Source organism: Bos indicus, chromosome 2 (assembly GCF_029378745.1).
Source record: "Bos indicus isolate NIAB-ARS_2022 breed Sahiwal x Tharparkar chromosome 2, NIAB-ARS_B.indTharparkar_mat_pri_1.0, whole genome shotgun sequence".
NCBI lineage: Eukaryota > Metazoa > Chordata > Mammalia > Artiodactyla > Bovidae > Bos > Bos indicus.
In genome coordinates this window covers 25,751,046-25,778,269 of record NC_091761.1, presented here as the reverse complement: position 1 = coordinate 25,778,269, position 27,224 = coordinate 25,751,046, and the positions used below count along the sequence as shown (strand labels likewise).

The 27,224-nt window shown below is 41.6% G+C and overlaps 1 protein-coding gene across 9 annotated transcripts in view; it reads left to right on the top strand.

The window, feature by feature from the left end:
• MYO3B (myosin IIIB) overlaps positions 1-27,224 on the top strand; it is a 486,811-nt gene that overhangs the window by 422,613 nt on the left and 36,974 nt on the right. Inside the window, exon 33 of one of the 9 annotated variants that reach the window (XR_011570836.1) lies at positions 24,157-24,292. The exons of the other annotated variants lie outside the window; for them this stretch is intronic. The gene's annotated coding sequence lies outside the window, so the exon portion shown is untranslated. The remainder of the gene's footprint in view (positions 1-24,156; positions 24,293-27,224) is intronic. 9 annotated transcript variants of the gene reach the window in all.

The window sequence follows — 27,224 nt, the reverse complement described above, 5'->3', positions numbered from 1 at the left end:
CTGCATATTTACCTCTGTGAAGGACAGACATAGAACCGAGCCAAGAAAATCTGTCTGAATTTGGAGGGAACAAAAATGATCCACTGCTCTCTTTTAAATGTACAACGGAAGAGTGGGAGGAGGTGCTGCACTTTGATGCCAAATTTAGAATTTCCTGGGATGTGGGCTGGAGTATTCACCTGGCTTCTCTCCATTAGGACCTCTAGGGTGCTGCTGGGGAAAACACTCGGCTGAACCACTCTCTTCACGCTCGCCATCCCTCAGGCTTTCGATTTTGTAGTGGAATCTTTGAGTAAATTAACTTGAAAGAGTATGTCCCGATATTCAGAGGCCACAGAGTCCTGTCACAATGGGCCGAGAGAAGAAAACTGTCATAATACCACATTTGCTCTCAACATTTAAAAGTGAACATCACCAAGCTGAACCTTTGGATATTTTACTACCTCTCCTCCTTACTTGGAACTTTTTTTTCCAATAGCCTCAGGCACGATAATTTTTTCCTTGCCTTAGCAAAATTTATTGACACAATAACTAGTTTAGGTTTTGATTGCTGTCCTTTGAGCACCAGAGGATTCCTGGGGATTTAGGGGCTTGTTCAATGTCAATATGCACCTGCAATTTGAGACCTTCACCCTCATTCCCAGGAGGGGAACTCTCATCTCTGTGTGAAAGGCACACAGGGCCTCTGTTGTTTCTCATGATTATGCTAAGTGAGTTCCAACCACTTTCTCTAAGATAAAAAATTAAAAATCAAAGTATGGTTGTAAACCATACTTTCACATTTCACTGAACAAAACAGATTTTCTATGAAAACATAAGGTTATGACAAGACAGGTTGGTGGCCATTATTTGACAAGTCCAGTATGGAAAGAGAGGGTGAAGCAGAGCAGGACCAAAGAATTTTTTTTCCCCTTTTGGCAAATTCCCCCACAGACTTTTTTTAGCAAAGCCTGGAATTCGAGAACTTTAGAGTTTAAAAGAATCTTCAAGGTCACCTAATCCAGCCCTCTTGTTTCATAGGTGAGCATTGCACTTCCTAATTAACTTTCATGATATCTCTTCCCCCAACCTTCTGCTAAAAGAAAAATGTATTAACAGAATGCACAAATATTATGTACTACACTCATTTAAAACATAATAAGATTAATAGTTCAAATTTAGAACCAGCTGCAGGTGCTTTACTTTCCAGCAGAAGTTCCTTACATTTACCATTTTGCAGTTAACAGCCAGTCACTTCTCAACTCAAAGTAGTATATGCCATTTACTAATACACTCCACACCAGGCACCACCCCCATACATTATCTTATTCAATCCTCACAATAACCCTGTTGAAGTGGATTTTTTTCTCCTCTCATTTACACGTATGGAAAATGAGGCATGAAGAGGTTAAATCATTTGTCCAAAAATTCCTTATTAGTGCTGAGATTTCAGCCAAATCTATCTGAATGAAAGCCCCCGTCATAACCACACTCTCTTACATGTCTTATAAAATCACTCTCATATGTGCCTTTATGTTGATAGAGGTGCTTATTGAGGCTGATTCAGATGGGTGGGTGTAAACCTCTGCAAGCTTCGCATTGGGGTCAGGTTGATAGCGTGGGTGCCAGCTTGGCAACAATAATAAAGCTGCCCTTTAAAGCAGGATTTAAGTGACAGTCCCCAGGGAGGTTCCCTTAAATAAGCCCATTTTCTGTGCCCTGGGTGAAAAGGAAAGAGAACCAAAGATCTGCAGAATTTTAAAGCAAGATGAAATATTAGAATATCTCTAAACCCCTCAAAAAACCCATGAGAAAACTGAGGCTCAGAGAAATTAAGAGATTTGCAACCATTTGGGGATTAAGACAAGATGCGTGAGTTGGTTGGCGGGAAAATAATTCATAGTTATTAAGCACTTACTGTGTACCAGGCTCTGGGCCAGGTGTCTTTTGAATATTATTTCCTTTCATTGGTCTCCTTCGCTGATGTCAGGGATCCTGTCCATGCTGTTTAGTGCTGTATCCTTGGAGCCCTTCACACAGCCATGCTAGATGCTCATCACTGTTTGAACATAGTAATGAATGACTCTCTCACCAATTTTAATGAGAGTCTTAACATTTCTGTTTTACAAAGAAGAAAACTGAGGTTCGGTGACCTGACGTACCTCAGCCAGGTTCAGAGAGTTTCTCTAAGTCCACTGACTCCAAAGCCCATGGCCTCTTGCACACACCAGCATAGAAAATGTACATCTCCAAGCAGATAAATAGATCTGAATATCAACTTTCCTGCTTCTCTCCCAATTCTTAGCAAGAGCTGAGAACACAGACCCAAGTGAGGTCTGTGACTTCGACGACGTCATTAGTCTCACAAAACATACTGAGATCCACTTACAGTATGCTGTGAGGTATCATAAATAATTAAAAGAGAACTGCACATCTTAAAATAATGAGCTCCATATACTTGAACACGATGCAGCCTTGGCTTTCCACTGTTATTTTTTTTCCCAGTTCTCTCTGATGTGCACCCTGGTAGTCATTAGTCAGGAGCATCTGTGAGGTTTTCCTGTGTCATGAGATGTTAGCCCATTTTTCCTAGAGAATCCATATTATTTCATGGAGCTCTCTGAATTTGTACACTGTGATATTCATGACACTGTAACCAGCAATGGTTAGTGTCAGCATTCCTTCTCCTCCACTTCTTCTGATCTTGTCACTTTCCTTCCTTTGGGAAATTGCTCCCCAACACATACACTTCATGTGGTTCTGATGAGGCTCTCAGGCAAATTATGCCAATTCCTGGTCTAAACTTGGACTGTGTGACCCAGGCCTGGTATCTCAGGTATCCCCTCAGCCACTGTGACTGGCGCAGGGTGGGAGAAATGCCCTAAGTTAGGCCCACTTGTAATTTTTTACATATGGCTGCCTCCCTCCCCCAGATCACATCCTCTGGCATTGTCACTCCCCCATCCCTGCCAGGGAGAGAAAGGCTGTACAAAAGAGTGTGGTCAACGCCTAGGGAGGAGCAGAGTTTAGAGACAGAGAAAAGCGGGGTCACTGGGTATACAGGAGACAGTAGGAGAGAGAAAATCCAGGTTAGATGATGCGAGCCCCCCAGAACATCTAAAGCCAACCCTTCCTCACAGACTATTCTGTCAAGTAAACCAATGTTTTCTGTGCTGGGTAAACAGACTTGAAGTGGCTCCTATCACCTCAGCTAACAAACATTGAACACATTATCTAACAGCAAATGGGACTTTACCACAGAAGTAAACAACAAAATGGCTAACTTGTGCTACAAGATTATTTCCCTGTGGGTGGCAGGTCCCGAGCATCTCCTGATGCCCCAGCCAGTGGCAGATGTGTTGAGGTAAACTGTGCCCCAAGACCAGCCCCTCATATGCAAACCCAACCCCACCCATGTTCCAACCCCCTCCTTCTTGCAGCTTTCCCCTTGCTTTTCCCTGTTGCTCTTGGCCACCCCGTGGCCATGCACCCTCTCCCAGCACACACACCCTTAGGGCCAAACTGCACTTACACATCTTCATCTGTTACTTTTCTATCTATTTTGCCAAAGGCAGCCCAGTACCAGGCACAGAAGATGATCATTAAAGCCTCACTGGCCCCAGTGGACTCAGCTGTGAGGGTTGTGTGGAGCCCAAGGTCAGGGAAGTACCCCGCCAACCCCCCCCCCCATTCCCCATCTACAGAACACCTGTGCAAGAGAATGACATGGGCTCTGGAGCTGTCTGCTCCCATATTCACCAGCCCTTGGGATCTTGGGCAAGTCACTTACCCTCCCAAGTTTCATCTGTAAAGTAGGAACCATGACCACCATTTTACAGAGTTGTGGGGAGGACAAAAGATAATATATTCTAATCAGGCAGCCCAGCCCTCATGGGGATAGGAGGTGTTCAAAAAATGGCAGTAGTTCTTGCACTGCTGCCTTAACTAAAGATGGGCAGATGGTAGGTGGAAAGCTTATAGCCGCTGGAGAGGTGAGCTGTCCAGTACAGCTTGAGACAGGCAAGACTAGATGATGAGGTAGAAGCTGTTATTAGTCCTATACCTCTGCCCCCACCCAACACAGCCCACTTCTCCTTGTTTTCTGTTGCTTTCTAAGTGCCTCAAGGGTGTTCCAGGGTCTCCCAGCTCCAAAGGACATACCATCTGGGCCTTCATAGGCCTCCCTTCTCACTAGTAACCCCAACCAATTCTTGCCCCTTTCTCAGCTAGTCTAATGAATGAATGAGGCTCCTGTGGTCCCTATACCTAATGAAATCACGCTTCCTGAACCTGGCTGCATTTTAGTGGAGACCTTTCCAGTCACACCTGGAGGAGGGCATGGCAAACCACTCCAGTTTTTGTGCCTGGAGAATCCCCCTGGACAGAGGAGCCTGGCAGGCTGGAGTCCTTGGGGCTGCAAAGAGTTGGATACAACAGAGCAACTAAACCCTTGCAGTCAAAATGCACAAGTGCAGGTGTTCCCAACATGTCTGGTCACTTACAATACCTACTATTATTTCTCTTGTGGATAATATATTTTGAAATTTTATCTTCTCCCAAGCATATAGTTTATTTAGTAAAATTAATTTCACCACTTTATTAATTATGGGAATGGTTGCCATTCGGGCTTAACCCACCATGATACAGTCAATGGCACTGCATTGAGGAAGTTCATTTCAGGCCAAAAGGAAAGAAATTTGAGTTTGTAATTAGCCCGTCTTTGATGCGGCTGGGTTTTCTCAAATACTGAAAATAGTCTAAGAAGCTTCATCACAACCATTCTGAGAGGTATCCCTCCCTTAACCCCTGCCCCCCACCCAAGAAGCTGTTGCTTCTGGTACCAGCCCCGAGAGAGAGTGGGCCCGTCAGCCCCTCATGTCTCACCTCCTAGGTGGGCCTTCTGTTGACTGGTTCCAGCCTGGGGCTCTCCATCTGCCCCTCCTCATCTGAGCTAGATCTTACCTAAGTTTAGCTGGGCCTCAGAGTACAATGTAAATCGTGCAGAACGCTGCTTCTAGCTGTTCCACATACCTAAGCATTACTGCACATTCCTAATTGGCCTTAATTTGGCCATGAAATTCCTTAATTCTGATTATGTGTTTTCTTCCTACCCATAACATTCAAGGGGGGAAGAAGCCATTTTAAATAAGCATCCGTTCCTCTGTTCTTTTTTCCACTTCTGCCTTCAACTACCGCTACCCGCCTGCCTCACTGCTTCTGGAATGGAGAAGGCCCTGTAAGAGGATAAGAAACGAAGCATGTGGTAGAAGGCAACCTCCCAGCTGAAGTAGGCCTAGGAAGCCATTGCTCTAAATGGCTCTAAATGCCCCCTAGGATACCAGTCATAAGCCTGTGAAAAAAGCTTCAATTCTTTCCGGAAGGAATCTTTTTCGCTTGCCAGTGTCTGCTGATTAGGTGTTGTGTCTTCCTTGGTGGCTCAGACAGTAAAGCATCTGCCTACAATGCGGGAAACCCGGGTTTGATTCCTGAATGGGGAGGATCCCGTGGAGAAGGAGATGGCAACCCACTCCAGTACTCTTGCCTGGAAGATCCCATGGACGGAGGATCCTGGTAGGCTACAGTCCATGGGGTCGCAAAGAGTTGTACACGACAGAGAGATATAACTTTCAAGTTTCACCCTACCTTTATATTGTCTGTGAACCTCATAGAGTTGGTTTTCTATCCACACATTTTCCTGCTTAGGTAGGAAAACATGGCCTAAAAATGGCCTCCATTTTAGAAGTGTGGTACCAGAATTTTTGGCTGCCTATTGTTGACTCTCAGCAACCCCATCTTTTGGGGGTAATTTCCTTACCATCTAGGTGGAAAGTATGAGCAATCCTGCCTTCTATTATAGAACAGCCATGGAGCAACCCTTAAAAGAGGTCCTGCCAAGGTGGTGCCCCCCAGGATACCAGCCAACCAGGCAAGGACATGGGAAAGAGGAGGCGGAGGCATCAACACAGCAGTGGTCATGCTTCTTTCCACTCCCGGGCTCTCCAGAGTGCCTCTAGATCCTACCAGGCTGGGTTCACTACCTGCCCATCCATTCTGTGAGTCCCTGACTTCCTTCCAGTGAATTCCCCTTTTTACTTAAGATGATCTCAATTGGTTTCTGATGACTGCAGCCAAGATGCATAGCTCATTCTGGTACCAACCGCATTGTGAAGGACTCTTCCGACCAAGTAGATACAGCAGTATCTATTAGTGGTGGTTCTGCTGCCAATATTTCTGGCTCTGTGGCTCTGATGTTTATTGGAACTAAAAAGCTTTGTATTTTGGTATAATGAATTGGAATAAAATGGCTAAGAGAAAGATCAGCACAGTACTGGAGTAGAGAACAAACAATTCTAAAAAGGTCTAGTTGTGCAACTTATTTCTCAACATAGCATCTAAACGTAATCATAGCATTTGGGGACAGCTAAAGTGATTGATTTTGCAGAAAATATTTGTTGTTTAATTACAGGATCATATGGGTCTTTTGGCAACCAACAGATGCCAAAACAGACTTTAAGCACCATCTTGAGAAACTTGTGATTTGCTTAGTGTGCTTTTAATTTAAAGCATATGGCTTCACATTCAAGTGCAGTGTCCAAAACGAAGACATTAGTAATGAATCACCCTATTGGAGAAAACGCAGTGCTCCTGGACCAGGTCTTTGGTCTGTATACTCAAATGGTTCTATTTAGAGGCATAAACACGAAGCAGCTCTCCCTGTTTTCGCTGGATGTTCCTGGGGTGCATGGGACATCAAAGGACCACACGGACAACTTCCCCGGCAACGTCCAGCACTTGGCACCAGGGCCTGCCTCCATCTGAATAAACAGGGTGCAGCTTGGTCACTGAAAACTAGAAGGCCTAGAGAGACCATTTCTTTTGTGGTGGCTTTTCCTTTTTTAGTCTCTCAGCCTCCTAGCCTAGCCTGATACTTCATGGCACTTGGGGAGTTCAGCCATCCTATGTGGAAATTCAGAACTACAGCCCTTCTACCAAGAGTCGTGTTTGTGGCTGCAGGCTGAGAACCTGGATCCATTCAGACCACATGTGGTATCCCTGGTAATAAGAGATGGCCAGTGAGGAAATGACCAGAGTGTAGTAGTAAGAACATGGGCTCTGGTGTCAAATTTTAATCCCCTGGCCATTTTCTAGTTACGTGAACCCACGCAAGGCATTTCAGTTTCCCGAGTCTCGGTTTCCCAATCTGTAAAATGGGGGTAATAGTACCAATTTTCAGGAGTTGCTATGAGAATTAAATGAAATTACCTATGTCAGACCTAAGCTAAGCCTCTGGTACCTAGTAAGTCATAATCATATAATTAGCTATTATTGTAATTATTATTAAAGGGAGGGCCTGCTTCCTTTCACTTTTCACTTTCATACATTGATGAAGGAAATGGCAACCAACTCCAGTACTCTTGCCTGGAAAATCCATGGACGGAGAAGCCTGGTGGGCTGCAGTCCATGGGGTCGCTAAGAGTCGGACACGACTGAGCGACTTCACTTTTACTTTTTTGCATTGGAGAAGGAAATGGCAACCCACTCCAGTGTTCTTGCCTGGAGAATCCCAGGGATGGGGGAGCCTGGTGGGCTGCCATCTATGGAGTCGCACAGAGTTGGACACGACTGAAGCGACTTAGAAGCAGCAGCAGCAGCAGCTTCCTCTCTGCCTCTAGTTTGTCAAGCCTTTGCTTAAATTCAGTACACTTTTAGTAAAGTGTCTTACTGCAGGCTGGGTTCTGTGTTTTAGATGCTTTCACATTCTTAGTGTGTTGTGTTGCTTGAAAAATAGATTTACTATTTCTCTGCTATTTTTTTCTGATCAGGAACATGACCCAGAAAGGATGTTTGCACACATCCTTTCTTCATTTTTATAAGACCTACCCCGTCTCCATCGTGTCCTTATTTATCCTGTCTCCTCACCAATCAGCAGAATGGACTATATCAAGCTAAGGTATATAATTCTGTTAACACTGGGAGCATCCTTTGGCCATACTCTGGGTAACTATGACTGCCTTTCCATCAAAGGAGAGGCATTTCAGGTTTATCCAGTGGGCTGTATTCCCTGAAGAGAGCTCTGAGTAGGAAATACCTTCCTTGCAAACATTTATGATAGACGTTTATACGTTATGCATAGTGATCTGTTGTTAAATATAAAAGTTGTGAATATTTTCCACTTTATTGTTTGTGTTTTATATATTTTCTCTTTTTTGTTTGCTCTTTCACTGTTAAAAGTTTTTTATGATTTTTTTTCTCATTTTAATGTAGTCAACTCTATATTTTCCTTAGAGTATCTGCCTTTGGTATAATACTTATAGAGTTCTTTCCCACCCCAATTATATATTCACCCATATCTTTTATCATTTTAAAGACTTCATTAACATTTAGATTTAATATAAATATCCTTAAAGTGTTTATTCTTAAACCATCTGGAATTTACCTAGCACAAATGATTAGGTTCATGAATCAACCATCATTGCTATCTTCTCTTCCTGGAGGTCTTGCCTTCCTGCCTTATAACAGCAATGGCTCATGAAAGGCACCAGAAAAAAAAAGCAAAAGCAGCCCATTCAATGTAAGCAACAGAAAACTCTAAAGACACTCACTTCCTTGTTTATATATTTTAATGATTTGTTGTGACATGCTTTAATGGTTTAGCCTTTTAATTGAGTTTTCTGCTGCATTTATAGCAAAATTTTGAATGTAGAGTGAGTCAATGTTAATTAATGGGATTTGTCTCACTTCTCAGGGGTGCTGGGACAGAGAAAAAGGTTAAGATTCACTCTTAGGTCCTTTTCACATTTTGTTTCGTCTGTTCTCACTCTAGCCAAGGTTTTCATCACCTCAGCTTGGACTCCTGCTGTGTCCTTTTCCATTTTCCCTTTTCCCTCTCCTCTAATTCATTCTATTACACTACTACCAATTACAGTCAGCCCTCCCCTCTGTATCTGAGGACTGGTTGGACCCACAGATACAAGGGGCCATTTTATATAAGGGACTTGAGCATGCATGGATTTTGGTGTTCTTGGGGTATCCCAGAACCGATCACCCTCAGATGCTGAGGGACAGCTGTACTGTGTCGTGTTCCTGATCAGAAACCTCAGTGCCTCTCCAAGGCTCACAGGATAAAAGACAAAATCTTTAAGATGACTTCCAAACCTTCACAACTAAACCTTATTTTATGTGTTTTCAAACAAATGTCCAGCTCCCTAACCCCTGAAACACACCTTCCTAATCAGTGATGATACTAGGAGAGGGCATTTGAGCCCTTTACTTCCATAATACATTAATTTTGTTGTTTAGGTGCTATGTCTGTTTCCCACTCTTTTGCAACCCCATGGACAATAGCCTGCCAGGCTCTTCTGTCCATGGGGTTACTGGAGGAGCAAGAATACTGGAGTGGGTTGCCATTTCCTTCTCCAGAGGATCTCCCTGACCCAGGGATTGACCCCTCATCTCCTACACTGGCAGACGGAGTCTAAATTTTTTTATTTTTTAAAATTTTTATTTTGCATCAGACCATAGTTGATTAGGGTTTCCCTGGTGGCTCAGATGGTAAAGCGTCTGCCTGCAATGCAGGAGACCTGGGTTCGATCCCTGGGTTGGGAAGATTCCCCTGGAGAAGGAAATGGCAATCCACTCCAGTACTCTTGCCTGGAAAATCCCATGGATGGAGGAGACTGGTAGGCTACAGTCCATGGGGTCACTGGCTCAGAGGTTAAAGTGTCTGCCTGCAATGCAGGAGACCTGGGTTCGATCCCTGGGTCGGGAAGATTCCCCTGGAGAAGGAAATGGCAACCCACTCCAGTATTCTTGCCTGGAGAATCCCATGGACGGAGGAGCCTGGTGGGCTAAGTTCATGGGGTCGCACAGAGTCGGACATGACTGAGCGACTTCACTTCAGTTCATAGTCGATTAACAATGTTGTGTTAGTTTTAGGTGTACAGCAAAGTGATTCAGTTATACATATACATGCATATATTCTTTTTCAAATTCTTTTCCATTTAGATTATTATAGAATATTGAGCAGAGTTCCCTGTGCTATACAGTAGGTCCTTGTTGGTTATCTATTAGAAATATAGAAGTGTATACGTGTCAATCCCGAACTCTCAGACTGCTCCTCCCCCTCAACCAAAAGCAGCATTATTGTTTGAAGTTGAAAATACTAATTGTTCATGTAACATAAAGTGTGAAAGAAAGTATCTTTAGAAAACCTTGCCAAGTTGAAAAAATCTAGTAGCATGTTTATTATTCAAGAAAATAAAACACCATGTACTTGTTACATAAGCCATTTGATAGCCCATATACTGTTTCTTTACTCTAAAGGAGTGTTTTTCCTAAATGATTTAAAACTTCCATATTCATTCTTTCCTTAGTATTCCTATGACTTATGCTTATTATTTTTAAAGGCTAAAGCTGCTGACATCTCCAAACATCATAAATGAAAAAGTCACGAGGACACCAACTATCTTTCTTATCACAAAATATGAAATATCAGTTATTCCCAGTCTAATCTTCTTTGGGATTAGGGATAACAGCTATTTAATTAATCTGGGGCAAAGTTTTCTGTAATCACTTGACTTTTTTTTTTCTGGTTTTAAAATGCTAATAACCTATATCTTCATCAATAGAAACTTAACAAATGATGGTGCAACCATAAAAAATGTAATATTAGGAAGCCACAAAAAGTGAGTTGTATCCATATGTATTCTTATAGAACAGTCTCCATATTATATTGAAATATGAGAAAAGTCAAGGCACAGAGTGTAGAAATATGCTACATTTGAGGGGCTTGGGGGTTTGGGTTTTGCTCTAACAGCAGAAGTGACTGCTTTCTAATTGTATCTACATAGGCTATTTCACACAATACTGTAATGCCAGTGATTCCTCTGGAGCAAGGGGTAGGGGTCTGGAGAGGAATTAGTCATTCTGTCCTCTTTTGTGCTTGTCTGGTCCTATACCTAAAGTGTGTAAATTTTTCAATTAAAAATATTAATTAAACATTGTTTTGACTAAAATGTATAATGAAATTCTACTCTCATCTAATAACCCTTAAGCTAAGAGGAAACTGAACTGTACCAAGAGATACAGAATCCAGCTAGGTCAGCATTTTCCATAAATATAGGAAAAGAAAGTGGAGGAGGAGACTGTGCTTGAGGAACATGGTATTTCAGAGAGTGGCCGTGTATTGCAGATGTGCAGGGTTATAACTGGCTAGCTAGTTCTCAAGCCTACATTTCTGCTAATGGTAGAAAACAATCTGGTAGCTTCTAGGTATAAGCTCAATCATTTCCAGGGTTTTCCACAGTCTTTTTAAAACAAATACAGTTAATTCTGAACTCTCTTCCCTCACCCTTCTTCTCTGTTCCACTTCTTAGCCAATTGTTTTTGCTGTTTCAGATTTTGCAAATGTACTTTTTTTTTTTTAACCTTTTTACTGGAGTATAGTTGATTTACAGTGTTGTGTTAGTTTTTGCTATATAGCAAACTGAATCGGTTATATGCATACATAGATCCACTCCTTTTTATTTTCCCATGTAGGTCATACAGAGTACTGAGTAGAGTTCCCTGTGCTATACAGTAGGTCCTCGTTGTTTATCTATTTTATATATACCAGCGTGTATATGCACTGGCAACCCACTCCAGTACTCTTGCCTGGAAACTCCCATGGACAGAGGAGCCTGGTAGGCTGCAGTCCATGGGGTTGCAAAGAGTCGGACACGACTGAGCGACTTCCCTTTCACTTTCCACTTTCATGCATTGGAGAAGGAAATGGCAACCCACTTCAGTGTTCTTGCCTGGAGAATCCCAGGGACGGAGGAGCCTGATGGGCTGCCGTCTGTGGGGTTGCACAGAGTCGGACACGACTGAAGCAACTTAGCAGCAGCAGCAGCAGTGTGTATATGTCAATCCCAAATATTAAAACATCTTTGGTACCTATTGCCTTTATCTCCTCCCTTACAGAACTTCTTGGGTTCATCACTCCCCTGAAACACACTCCCAAGTCATTGGAACACCTCCGATTTGCTAGGTCCAGGGGAGCTTCTCTGTCCTTTTCCTATTTCTCTTCTCTCGGCCTTCATAAACCAGCCCCTTTCTTAGTGTCTGTGAAGGTTACTCTCCTGGCTTTCCCCCAGCCTCATGATTACTCTTTGATTTCCTACTAAAACCTCTAAATGCTGGGGTTCCTCAGGCATCCAATAATCATCTTTCTTCTTCATCTATATTTATTCCCCAAACCTAAAATCCCGCTGAGGTGTTGATGACTCTTCAGTTCCTATGTCCAGCCCAGATTGTTTCTCTGCGTTCCACACATGCTTCCCATTCAGCATGTCCACTCAGATGTTTCGTAGACATCCCATGCTTCACGTATCCAAAACCGAACCCCTGATTTCCTCATAGCCTCGGAAGCCTCTGTCTTCCCTGGGTGTTCCCTATTTCAGTACATGGCATACCGTCCATTCAAGGACCCAAGCCAGCAATCGGGAAGCCTCTCTTGATTGTGCCCTTTCCCTCACCTTCTACATCCAGTCCTTTAGCAAGTTCTGTTTTTGTTTTGACTTCAACGTTTCTTGATTTTGTCTCAACCTCTTCTTCACCACCACAGCCTCGTCCAAATAGCCATCACCTCTGACCTCCTCACTGGTCTTCTTACTTCCACACTTACTCCAGCCAGAGAAAATGATTTTCATTAAAGAAGTAAACTGTTGCATATCTTTTTTCTTCCCATTCTCCTTCAGTAGCTTCCCATTGGCTTCAAATTCAGATTCCCTCCACGGACATCAAAGCCTTGGATGATTTGTTTCATTTGAGATCATTTGCAATAATCTACCTGTTTAGAGTTGAACTCCACCACTAGAATGAATGGACTGTCCGTGAAGACGGGGATCATGTCTGTCTTGCTCACCAATGCATCCCTAGGACCTGACACATGGAAGACGCTCAGTTGATCAGTGATATTGCTGTGGATTTAGGAATGCATATTTAAATTCCCACCATTTTCTGACTTTGCTATGATATTCCTCATAAAAAGAAAATAAAAGTAATAATTGTGCTCTTAATAAGCAATTACAGCTTAGAAGGAAAGCAGTCATGAATACAAATTTATATTACAATTTTTCTCAATTATAATAAGCTGAATCACATGAGATTGCTCTATTAGATCATTTATTACAACCAATGGCAATTTCATAAGATGCCAGCTAACAAATAGTTAAATGAAGTGTCTATCTCTAGTTTAAGATGTTGTGTCAGGATAGATTCGATTATGCTGCAGAAACAAACACCCTGCACATCTTAGTGGTTTACAACCACAAAGGCTCATTTCTCACTCATGCTGTACCACTGTGGCTTGGCTGTGGCTTTGCTTTGTGTCATCTTCACTCCGGGGCCCAGGCTACTGTAACAGTTTTCATCCAGATCATTGCTGGTAGAGATGGTGGCAGAAATTGAATGAACCACTTTCTAGCTTGTACCTAGAAATACACACATCCTTTTGTGTTTCATGGGCCTAAAAAACTCACATAACCATTCCTGAGTTCAACAGGGCAGGGATGTGAATCTTTCTGCTGGGAGAAGCACTTGAGGGGTAGCAATAGGAATATTTGGGATAAAAGTAACACCCTATGACAGTAATCCTGAGCAGCTACTGCTTTCACTTGATGTGCACGCACGTGTGCTCAGTCGTGTCTGACTCTGCGACTCCGTGTACTGCAACCCGCCAGGTTCCTCTGTCCTTGGGATTTTCCAGGCAAGAACACTGGAGCGAGTTGCCATTTCCTTTCCCAGGGGATCTTCCCAACTCAGGGATCGAAACCTGGATCTCCTGAGTCTTCTGCATTGGCAGGCGGGTTCTTTACTGCTGAGCCACCAGGAAGCTGCTTTAAGTAGTAGGTACCTGAATTTCAGGTCTGTGTCCTAGTAGTACATAGGACTAGGTTTATGCCATTTAACCCATTTGTGAAAGCAATATTACTCAGAATATGTACCTTAGAGTTCTGACTTGTATTTAGCATTTTATAAGTAATAATGTAGGCTTGTTGTATATGGCAAGCTCTAGGTAAAGGCACAAAGCTCGTAGAAATCAGGAATTTCAGAGAGTGACAGAAATCTCTCTGCTTGCTGATTTGAAAGATTAGTGAAAGGGAAATAATGATTAGGGGTCACTGATTTTTATGTACTTTTAAAAACTTGTATACCATTAAAACAACCTATAGACAAAATCCAGGGATGTTTAAGAAGTTGCCTGAAATTTGGGGACTGGTTCATTTTTGGAGGCTTTCTATTCTGCTAAGTTAGTCTTGTGATATAGTTATAAGCATGATGTTGGTGAGGGAACAGAGTGTAGGGTTAATCTTTTGTCTTACTTGCTATGTACTTTCTCTTTATACAAGATATAAATATTTATAGTGTGTAAGTTCCACAGACTTCTCAGTACAGTTCACGGGCCTCAAAGTAACTGGTAAGCAACTAACAGAAGGTAAAACGATGGCACTTGGTAAGCATTGCTCAGACTTCCCAGTGAGATTAAATAAGATGGAAAGATCCAAAATTCACAAATGTTTCCATAAGTGATAAATAGCATTCCTCACAGGCTCCTCACCTTCTCTTCTCCAGAGCCAGTACTGCAGGTTCTTATTAATGTCTAAATGCCCTTTACATAGAAGCTCTTGGAAAGACATCACCCAGTAAAGGGAAGAAAAAAAAACCATAACTTTTCTTATAGCCTCCATGTACTCTGAGCATCTTATTCGAGCCTGAAGTCCTTTCTCTATCATCCTCCCCTCCCCATGCTCCTAGCCTCTCTTGTGAAATTAACCATTGATCTGAAAGTCAGAGATGCAAATCCCAAGAAAACTGGAAGCATTCCAGGGCCCACAAATACAAAGTTAATTACCTAAGGAAAACTACAAGAAAGACTTTTGTTTTCCACCAAAATCTCCTCCCCAGGCTGTTAGTTATGTCGTACATGGGCCCGATCGATACATTAGCGCTTGAGAACCAAAGTCCCTTGGAATAAATTAATCTGTCAGGGAAAGAAATAAACAAAGAACAAATTAACATGTTTTAAGACATTGCTTAAATTTTCATAAATATAGACCTTGAGATGGGATGATGAGTTCCCTGGGGCCAGCTAATATTTGGTTGTAATTAAGAGTTACTCTTTCATGTTTTGTCTGATGTAGGTGGGAAATTGCCCACGTGCTTGCTGAGTTCCTTGCTCATGTTTCCTCATAAATGCCTCTGTTTACTTCATTAATAAGAAATGGATGCCTCACAAATTACACTGGCACATTTAGCTTGTTCCACCCCTAGCTAATATTAAAATTATGAAATGCTATACACACACACACACCATACATGATATTTCTTTGGGAACCTCCATGTATTAACTTTTTAGAGGCTCAGAAGGACCTAATGACCTAATCTGTGATGGACTACACCCATCTGAGAAACTTAGGCGTTCCTGAAAAAGGGACCCAGTGAGCTCCATATTGGGTGCAGTTTGGAGTGTCAATGCTGGTAATTAGCAGGAAGGACAATAACTATTTAGGTTACTTGTTTGTAAGAACTATGCAAGGACTCATATAGATCCAAGAACCAGAAACCCATCTCAAACTAGCTTACGCCACAAAGCACTTTATTAGGGTTTAAACAATGTCATTAGGCCTCTGTCTATGTTTCCCTCTCTCGGTGCTGCTCAGCCTTTCGGGATGTCACTTTCAACGTTAGTAAAATGGCCACTGCCAGCCCTGAGCCAATATCTACTAGGTAGAACTTGAGATCTCAAAGAGCAAAGGGCTCTTTCTCCTCCAGTGCCCTATCTCAGATCTCCTAGAGGAGCTCCAGCCCTGTGGCCTGTGTGCCCACCCATGAACTCGTTTCTGTAGGAGACACTCTTCCAGGCTCCCAGGCCTGGAACCAGACCTGGACCGTGTGTTCAGCCTGGTCTGGGGAAGAGGCAGAGGACGGGCAGGCAGCCACATCCACATTCCTGGAATATGTTGCCCACAGGAAAGATAAAGCTCTTTTACCAGAGCAGAGGGGAGGAGATATTAAGGCGAACAACCAGTATCCACTTAGAAATTTTTATTTCCAATATATTCATCATGCTCTGTGGCTGAATGTAGCAAATTTTCAAAAGGGGAGGCTGACGCAGAGATCTCTGATTACACATGTCTAGGTTCTGTTGATGAAATTGACTGTCCTCTATCAGGTGGTCAGTACTGTTCTATAAGTTTTAAACAAAACTCCCAGTGGGTCTTGAAGAGCAGAAGTGAAGTACCTTTGGATATTCCTTTTCCAGCTATGGTAGTTCTCACAAATAAATTAAAATTGCTTTGCCTATACATGTGTAAATATTATTCTATTTCATAGAACATATTGATATTTACACTAAATATCCTGATACTTAATTATTACTAAATCATACCCAGGAAAAAGAAACAGGGTATAGTATTTTTTATCAGTTGAAAACTTTTTAGAAATATTTGTTTGAATAATTTCGTAACTCAGCCCTCTCAAGGATTTTGTATTTAGGTAGTAGATAGAATCTGAATTGCATATTTTGATGTGAGATGCTTGTTCCAATTATTAAGCAATTTATATATTGTGAGCCTCAAACATGTAATTCTCAGTATGTAGAGACAAAGCTGGAAATATACTCTTTAAAGCTTTGTTATCACAGAATAGGGACTAAAGTCTCTGGAGCAAGTAGTTATAGACCTTGGAGGTCAGAAAAATTCAGAGTCTATTTTATTGTTTGTGATTTTACTAACCTTCATGAGGATTTACAGATCAACCACAGTTAATAGCACAGTAAATTCATCAGCACTGCAAACCAACTATGTTCTGGAATGAATAGAATTAGAAGCTTAGCTCTGTTGGCAGTTAGATGATATATCACCTAATCTTTATGGAGCAGAAATTTGGCTGCTGTGTTTCAAAGTAACCTATGTAACATCACACAGAAGCAGGACATTTAACCCAAGATTGGGAAAACTTGTCTAAATAAAGATTCTATCAACAAGTCGTATGTGTTAAACAATTATGTTTTTGTTTCTTTGTTTGTTTTATCCTTTTAAAGAGCAAGGGCCAGAGTCACTTGGCAAAATGGAATATCCAACAACTAGCTCTTGGAATAATACCTATTGTGGCAAAACTTCACCAGTTGCACAAAATGGGAGCATTAAGCACAGGGGAGCCTAAGGGAACTCTGCAGATTGGAAATGGAATCAGTTGTTCAGTATTTCCTCTCTGAGGACTTCCTTCCTAGGGATGGGAGAGGACAAGGCCGAAGAGCGCAGAAGTCTTCTTCTATTGCCTTCAATAAAATAAAAGATGTCACGCTAAAGAGACAATAGTAATCTGTAGACAGATCTTTTGTGGAGTTTTAGTATGAGATTGGCAGTAAGTTTGTATCAAGTTTGGATGTTTTTACCAAACAATTTATTTGAAAGAACTTTCTCATATCCATTCCCAGGAACCCATAACCCTAATCAGTGCTCAGTTTCCATTGTTTAGAAGTCACGTTCACGTAGTCACACTTATATACCTAAGAAAACTTCCCATGGGAACTGTCCAAATCAGCATGAGCCCAGCTATAGAACTTTAAGCGTAGAATTCCTCCATGCCTTGAATCTACAATGTTCTGTCTCTGCAGATTTGTATATCTCCTTTTAAATAAGCTCTGTCCTGTGTGACTGGACCTTTGTACTTCTGACAGGATAGCCAATAATGGATATAAATTTGTCCAAAGTTTAGGATAGGATGACTAAAAATTATCCAAATCCCAACTCTCAGAATCTTGTGTTTCTATTGGCCTGCCAACCACCTTGATTTCTTCTCCAAATTATGTATATTGCCTGGATCAGCAGCCAGTGCCCTCTGACCCTCCACTCCACTCTGGTGACCCTAAATCTGAGAGACTACTGTGTCCTAGATCTTCCTTGTTTCTTTTCCCTTTCCCAGGCATCTATAAACTTGCCAAAAACTTCTTGAGGATGATTTTACCTACTATTCATTCTTAACAATTCCAGAAGAGTACATCCAACCGTGTAAAAACAAATACAACCCTGAGTCTGCTTGATTGCACTGGCTTCTTTGTTATCAGGGTTAAAGGTATACTGAAGACCAGTGTTAGAATCACACAATAATGAACTTGGGATGCAAATTCCTCTTGAAATTCAACTATAATATTAATGATTCTTACAAAGAGATTAGCAGCTTGTTCTAAATTAGTCTTGTAATATATCTTAGGGATCACGTTATAAGGCTTATCTATCTGTAAACCTACAACAATCTGTGACCAAAAGAAATACAATTCTGTATTGTAAACATTTGATTCTTTCTTATTTATAGATAAGGTGAAGTGGGAGGAGGGACCCAAAGTGAAAAAAAGAGAGAAAAGCAACTTAATGAATAATGTGACTGTCAGTGACCAGGTAGATGCAATTATGACATCTATGACTGCCTGTATTTGCTACCTCTTTGTACAGATTGCCTAAGAATGACCTTAAGAAGTGAGCTTGGCTTGTTTTTAAATTTTCATAGTGTCAAAAATTATAACTTGAATGATCAACTTGGAATATCCTAAGTAAAGCTGTCAGGTTTTCTCTTTTTTGTCACAGATTGGTTTATAATGCACAGACATACAGTTAAATGTGTTATTTGCTATGAAGTCTGCCCCTCACTCAGGCTTCGCAATGCCAGTACCTCATTATCCAGCACGGATGTTCTGATCACTACCCACTATCAAGCCATTAGATAGTCCTGGGCTGGCCCAGCCCCAGGTGCCAGCCACTGGTCCATTATGGCCAGGGATTGACCTGGAAATGTGGCTGTTTGGCCTCGCTCTCAAAAAGGAAGGACCCACTTGGAAAATAATATCACTGTTCATGTATCTTCAAGAAGGGGATCGCCACACAGTCTTTTTTTTTTTTTAAATCCAGCTTCGACAGCCTCTTTTCTTCCAGATGGTGCACGGAGCCAAGCCTGTCAGAGACCCTTAGTCTCCTGCTGCCTTTTAATGCTGGTCCTTGATTGCTAATGACCCCCAGCTGGACTGGCTCCTCAACCCATTTAACCCCTCCCTGCTGGGTCCCCGGCTCATGCAGGGTGAGAGGCAGTGAGAGCTGGAGGTGGGAAGGTGCCAAGTCATCCAGGAGCTCCGGCCCTTCCAGAGCTAGTGGCGCGTTTCCTCTCACCATCACACACGTCCAAGATCGCTCCAGTGGAGAGCTCCTGTTAACATGGTTCTCCCTACATTGTCACATCAATGCTACCAGGCTTCTGATTGCTAAAATTTCATTTGAATAAGCCAGGAAACACTGAAAGAGTGTTTCCTGTAGGTTCAAGAGTTGAAGACTCCTGATATGAATCCCCTGAAATATGTTAGTTTGGAAACTTAAAATTACACCAGAACGTGTCTTTTGGTCAAATTTAGTAATCACAACTACTCATATGTGTCAGTATACAAAATCACTCCAAAAGAAGCCTGAGGGAAGGTGATAATTTCCTTCTTAAGGCCTAAATCACTGTATAACCCAGGAGATACCCATTTCAGGTATGCTGATAATAGCTGTAAGTATTTACTTTGGTTAAACTTGGCTTGTTTTTTTCTGCAACATGTTGGAACATGCTTGTAGCTATACTGGTCAGGTGATTCAGAAAAGGGGGGTTTAAAGGGGAAGAAAGTTGATGATATTCATTTGTTGAGAGATCTTGAGTCCAGTGGAGAAACTCAAACTCAGGTCTTGTATGACCTGCTTATGACAAAATAACCTTCTATAAAAATAAAGGGAAGTAGAGAGCATGAGAGATCAGTATTTTGTTTATGAATTCATACCACTAGGAACCATATGAGGTTTTTGTTAACCTCATATCAAACTGTAAGAAAACAAGCAAAAGAAATTAAGTAATTCTGTATGACCCTACAGAACTGAAGTCTGAACTCTTAATCTGAGCAGAGAACTGAGAGCTTTGAGTCTCACTATTTTTATAAATCTTTATATGTTTACTGGATAGTTGAATCAGATTTCATTTACAGTGTACCAAAGAATTTTTTTTCCAACATGAAGCACAAAATAGGAAAATAACCCAAATGTAATTATTTTCTATTTAACCTTGTCTCCCCCAGATACGTCCTATTTTATTGGGTTTTTGGAGATTAAAACTGAGAGAACGAGAGGAATCTATTTTTTCACCACTAATACTACATTGATTTCACTTTTGCATCTCATTAGTTTAATGCAAACAAAAATCATACCTGTGATTTCTTTTCCTCTGTTATTCACATTCTCTCTGTTTCCCACAGGTACACACATACCTGTCAGTCATTTGTGTGTATAATCTCCCTCAGACCAACTCAGTCATACTAATGACTGCTCTCTCTATTTGTAAAAATAATGTAGAATTTATGAACCTGGGTGAGTGTTTGTACAGCTGTATGACATTAATCTGTAAATTGCAGGTTTTGCTCATGTCTGGGGAAAGACTAAGTGAGCTTAAAATGTGGTCTTTTAGTCCATCAGTAACCAAATGACCCAGAAAGGTGTTCAGATGAGGCCACCTTGTGCAGCATTGCATTTTAAATGACTGAATTGTGTTAGAATGAAGTTCTGGTGTAGTTATGGAGAATTTAACCCCCCGAATGTATTTTGATTGATCATCTTTAAATTCCATCAAGCCAGTAGGGTCAACAGCATTTATGTCCATTTTTCAGATGAGGTACTAAGAGGCCAAATGGCAGGAAGTCTGTAGTTACAGCATCTTAAAGTTGGCAAGGACCTTACAGAGCATCTCAGCTAATGGTTCTCAGCCTTTACCTGCTCTCACACTGGTTTCATGCAACAAACCTCCATCAGGTGCATCTTTCACTGTACACAGATGCTCACACACTGGGAAGGAGCGTGACCCCAGGGAGAACAGCTCAGAATCTCCAGGCAAGCCCACATCACCATCCTCTGTTGAAAAAAAAAAAAATCACTGTATTAGTCCAACTCCATTTTACAGATAAAACGTGGCGGCCCGAGGAGGTAGACAATTCACCCAGAACTTGAACTATGCCCAGGCCTTCTGACCCCAAGTCCAGTGCTGGTGTCAGTACAGCTGACTGGCCCTTTGCACACTCACAACAGAAACCGGAACCAGGTGCCCAATTTAGAGAGCCAGGCAGAGCTGGGGAGGAACAGCCCAGAATCCCCTGCCATGAGGAATCAAAGACCCCGTCACAATTAGTTTAGTACAACCAGCACTATCTGGTGTCCCATATCCTCAAGCATTTAAAATGTCGTTCCAATCTTCAAAGACATTCTTCGTTCCATTTTTATCTGCTTTTACCCAGGACATTGTTTCCCAGCACCCGAGTAGTTCACTAGGTGATTTGCATCTCATTAGGAGCTCCAGAAATGACATCTCCCAGCCTGCTGCCTGGCACTGTGGGTCTGCTAAGCAGCAGATCCAGGTTGTGGATTTTTTTCATGTTGACATTTTTGAAAAAGCTGAATTAATGCTGTTTACCCACTGGACACAGTTTGGGTGGCCATTTTCGCCTTAATTCCTGTCCCCCTACAGGACCAAAGTTATAGAACAGAAGAAGTGGGTCATCCCCACATGAAGACACCTGGCTGGAAAGGAATGCTGTGAGACCTCAAAATAAGCAGTTTAAAAACTCCTAAAAGCAGAGAGATGGGACATGTTATAAGCATTCTGACCACTATGCAAAGTAAAAGAAAAAGAAGGAAAAGTAACACAACCCACTGGAATCTGTATAATTGATTCTAAGCTTGTACCTTTTAAACATTTTTGACCAGTTTCAAGCCTCCTAACACCTCAGAGATTTTTGCCTTGCATTTGTTTTGCTTTAAAGGAAGTCTTACTAGGTTCAAATGGCTTTTCAGCTTTGTCACACATTCATATAGAAACTTCCAGAAGAGTACTGAGCAGCATTGTACTTCTGGAAACCAGATATAATGTTTCCATGATCAGCAAAACTTTTCTTTTGGAATAAGAGAAGTGATTTTCCCAGTGTCCAGGGAAATCAATGTCTGCTTTGGGCTCAAGCCATTTGATGCAGCTTCCAGGGCAAAGAAAATGCTTGGTCATGTTGAGGGCCCTATTGGAGATGCTTCCCCTTCCCAGAATTTCTTCTATCCTTGCAAAACCTCTCATCCTGGGCTGACTTTCAAGATGGCAGCTAACAAGTCCACAAAATCAACCTAAGCTCTTAGGAAAGAGTTAAATCTCTGGTCTTTTCCAATCCTGGCTACAAATTAAAATCATCTGAAAGGGGGAGGGGCATTTTAAAAATAGTAACAATTCCAGAGACCTAATCCTAACCAACTGAATTAGGATTTCCAGGGGTGAGGCTGAGGCATTAGTGCTTTTCAAAAGGTCTTTAGGTGATACTAATGTATAAACAAGGCAGAGAACCACTTTCATGTACCAAAAATTATGGCAGCCCCTTAAGCGTACCCGCTCCGCCTCCGCTGCCATGCTTTCTCTTTCCGTGTTATATGCCATCCTCACTGCAGCCTTACCTGCATGATCATCATCAGCAAGTTCAGACCTGTAACAAGTCCTAGAGCTGGGATTCGTACTTAGGTTTTTCTGACTCCCCTGCCTTTTTTCTTCTGCAACATTCATGTTTCTTAAAGCGTGGGATGTAGATCTCTGATAGTTTGCACGTTGATTTTAGATGGTGTGTGGCTATGACCTTAAATAACATTGAATTGTGTAAAAGAAAGTTATTCCTTTTACAATTCTCACTTTAAGTTCTTCAGATTAAGGAGAAAGTCTTAGTGGTATTAGTATGTCTTAAATTCTTCTCACCTGTCTTTTTAACAAAACTTTAAGAAGCCCAGAACATTCTGTGGGAAATAGAATCTAGCTCAGGTGTAATAATGTTGTTTTATTCTCACTGAATTTACTTTGTGATTTTCTTCTATTTATGGCAAATAACACTTACAATAGTGAGTTTCCACTTACAATAGTGAGTAAAGCTTCGTTTTAAAAGAAGTGTATTTAAGTTAAAAAAAGAAATTAAGTTGATTTTTAAAATATTGAAGAACAGTACAGGTGTCTTGAATATAGCAAAAAAAAAAGTTTATGTGGCAGCTCAATGACGGAAGTTTGAAAAATACTTTCCTGCAACATGGCAATTTTAAAAATAGGCATCTCCGCACCTGTTAGCCAATGGGAACTTTCATCTACCATTTGATTACACCAGACAGGCAACTGGTTTCTCAGGGTCCATGGTTCCAAAGTCCAACTGGTTCCTCAAAGGTCCAGCCAGGACCTTTGAACTTTGTTGCTGCTACCAGCTCAAGAGGAATCCTGAAACACAGGTGACTGATAACCATGGACAGCAGGAAAGGGCAGGCATTCACCCTCTCAAGTAGTTAATGAAATGCAGATCAAAACAAATGATACGCCATTTTTTTCACCTATTGAATTGTCAGGCTTTTTCTTCAAGATGCTGGTCCATGATACTGAAAGCCTTCAGAAACAAGTCATCTCAGGTACAGGTGACAGAAGTGTATTTTGCTACGTACTTCCTAGAAGGCAATTGGAAATAAAATTTGTAAATTTTAAAAATATATATAATCTGTGGCCAATAATTCCACTTCTAGGGACTTATCCTAAGAAAATAATGTGAATTGTCAAAGCTCAAACTATGAGTATGTTCCCCGCAGCATTGCTTATTATTGAAAAACATTGCAAGCAACTTCTGTGCCCAAAACAAGAAATTGTATAAGTTAATTATAGTTCATTCATAAAAAGAAATAGCATGCAACTTTAGAATTGATGCCATTTAGATAAATCTGGAAGACAGATAAGAAATATGTTCCAACATTTACTGCTATTATGGCAACGGGATCAGGGTTTTTTGTTGTTTTGTTTTGTTTTCATTGCTTAACTTCTTTGAACATCATGTTCATTCATTACTTTAAAAATGTAACTCAAAGTATGATACTATTTTTAAATTAGGCTAAATAATGGAAAAATATTTATGACTTTACTGTTAAGTATGAGGAAAAGTAGTAACAAAGTATATGAATGACTAATTTTTTTTTTAAAAAGTGAATATATATTCCTAGAAAAAATATTGAAATGATTTTAAGAAAAAATTACACATGAATCTTGTTTGTTAAAGGCCATTTTCATCTTCCTTGTTGGCAGACTAAGGTTCCCTAGAGGTATCCTAGGATAAGAAAGTCCTTGGCAATATCCCAATTGACAGAAACAAAGAGTGGACCACAGAAATGGAACAGGCCTTAACAAGAATAATGAATAGTCACCATTCATTCATTATTTGGTGAGTGTATGCCAAGCCCTGAGCTATGAAATAGTTTCAGGAGAAGTTATTACCACTTCCCTAACTAATAAGGAGAAAATTCCACACAGACAATTTAAAACTGCACCATCTTCCACAGGCACTAATGTAACTCAGGGGTGTTTTCTTTGTAGCAATTTTGCAATTTTGAAGAAGATTGTTCATGACATAACATGGCAACTGGGAAAATTTGTAGCTTTCCTTTCATCTTAGAAAGGAAGATCTGAATTACATGCACCCCAGGAGAAAATCTCTCTTTCTGGTTGTGTGTGTGTGTGTTTTACAAAAACCTACTGAATTCCTTAGTCTTCCCTGAAGTTAGATGTAGTAAGCTGAAAACTTGTCAGAATGTCTCAGTTAAAGAACAAGCATCAAAATACAGGCCATGACCTAGGCCATGGGGTTCGAATCAAAAGACCTGAGTCCAAGCCCAGGTTCTGAGCAGAGGCCAGCAGAGGGGCCCAAGCTCCCTGACCTTCAGAACCCCTAGACATAAGAGCAGGGAGCTGAACCACAGAGATTATCATCCTCCATATCATGACTTAAAATGGAACATTTGAACTTCCAAGGCATGATTTCTCCCCTTTGACTCCCTATCCAGTATGTATGGATATGAGAGTTGACCCATAAAGAAGTATCCAGTACGTATGTAGCCAGTACATACATACTGGATACTTACTGTACATACATACTTACTGTATTCAGTATGTATGGATGTGAGAGTTGGACCATAAAGAAGGCTGAGTCCCAAAGAATTGAAGCTTTTGACCTGTGGTGTTGGAGAAGACTCTCTTTTTTATTTATTTATTCATGTATTTATTTTAATTGGAGGCTAATTACTTTACAATATTGTAGTGGTTTTTGCCATACATTGACATGAATCAGCCATGGTGTACATGTCCCCCATCCTGAAACCCCCTCCCACCTCCCTCCCCATCCCATCCCTCAGGGTCATCCTAGTGCACCGGCCCTGAGCACCCTGTCTCATGCATCGAACTTGGACCGATGATCTATTTCACATATGATAATATACATATTTCAATGCTGTTCTCTCAAATCATTCCACCCTCGCCTTCTCCCACGTGGAGAAGACTCTTGAGAGTCCCTTGGGCTGCACGGAGATCCAACCTGTCAATCCTAAAGGAAATCAGTCCTGAATATTCATTGGAAGGACTGATGCTGAAGCTGAAACTCCAATACTCTGGCCACCTGATGTGAAGAGCCAACTCATTGGAAGAGACCTTGATGCTGGGAAAGATTGAAGGCCGGAGGAGAAGGGAGTGACAGAGGACGAGATGGTTGTATGGCATCAGCGACTCAGTGATGAGTTTGAGCAAGCTCCAGGAGATGGTGAAGGACAGGGAAGCCTGGCATGCTGCAGTCTATGGGGTTGCAAAGAGTCAGACATGACTGAGCAACTGAACAACAACTCCTTATAAGACTCTGAGCTTCTCTGACATAGCCCATGTCCAACAGCATATCAGGAGCCAGTGGTTTACAACACACTGGTTGTTTACCTGAAATTCAAATCTAGACAAATATTTTTTTTTCTTTTCCTAAGTCTGGCAACCCTAATTCCACAGACTTCATAACTATACAATTCTCTATAGACTGCATTCTTTTTTTTTTTTTTGGCTGTGCCCGAGCAGCACGAGAAATCCTAGTTCCCCAAGCAGGGATCGAACCCATGCCCCCTGCAGTGGGAGTGAGGAATCTTAACCACTGAATCACCACCAGAGAAGTCCCCACAGACTGTGTTTTTAAAGTAGTACAAATCATTGAACACGTTATGCCAATGTGGTTCCTATTGGTCTAGTACCATGGCTGTCAACCATGCTGCACATTAGAACCATCTAAGGAAATTAAATCTGTCTATCTATCCATCTGGTCTTCCCTGGTGACTCAGCAGCAAAGAATCCATCTGCAATGCAGGAGAGACAGGTTCTATCCCTGGGTCAGGAAGATTTCCCCTAGAGAAGAAAATGGCAACCCACTTCAGTATTGGCTCAGACAGTAAAGCATCTGCCTACAAAACTGGAGACCCGGGTTCAATCCCCAGGTTGGGAAGAGCTCCTGGAGAGGGAAATGGCAACCCACTCCAGTATTCTTGCCTGGAAAATCCCATGGACAGAGGAGCCTGGGAGGCTACAGTCCATGGGTTCACAAAGAGTCTGACACAACTGAGCGACTTCACTTCACTTCACTTCAGTATTTTCACCTGGGAAATCTCATGGACAGAGGAGCCTGGTAGGCTACAGTCCATGGGGTCCCAAGAGTCAAACTCAACTTAGTGACTAAACTACCACCAGCACCATCTATCTGTCTGTCTGTCTGTCTGTCTGTCTATCTACCTGTATCTATACGTATCTATATACAGATATGGGGCTTGACTGGTGGCTCGGTGAACAATCTGCCTGCAACGCAGGAGACCCAGGTTTGATGCCTGGGTTGTGAACATCCCTTGGAGGAGGGCATGGCAACCCACTCCAGTATTCTTGCCTGGAGAATTCATGGACAGAGGAGCCTGGTGGGCTATAGTCCATGAATGTGTAGTAGGTCCTGATCTGGGCATTGGTAATTTTTTAATTTATTTTTTAATTGGAGGAAAATTGCTTTACAATGTTGTGTTTGTTTCTGCTGTACAACAACTCAAATCAGCCGTCATTATACATATATCCCCTTCCTCTTGAGCCTCCCTCCCCTCCTTCCATCCCACCCCTCTAGGTCACCACAGAACACCAAGCTGGGCTCTCTGCATTATATATGGACACTGGTACTTTTAAAAGCTGAACATCTGCTTTAGTGTGAAGAAAATGACCCTAAATAGAATGTATCTCATAACCTCATATAGGATTTGCCATCTGTAAATCCAAATTCTGTTTGCTTCAAGAGGATGTTTTACTTGGCAAGCAAG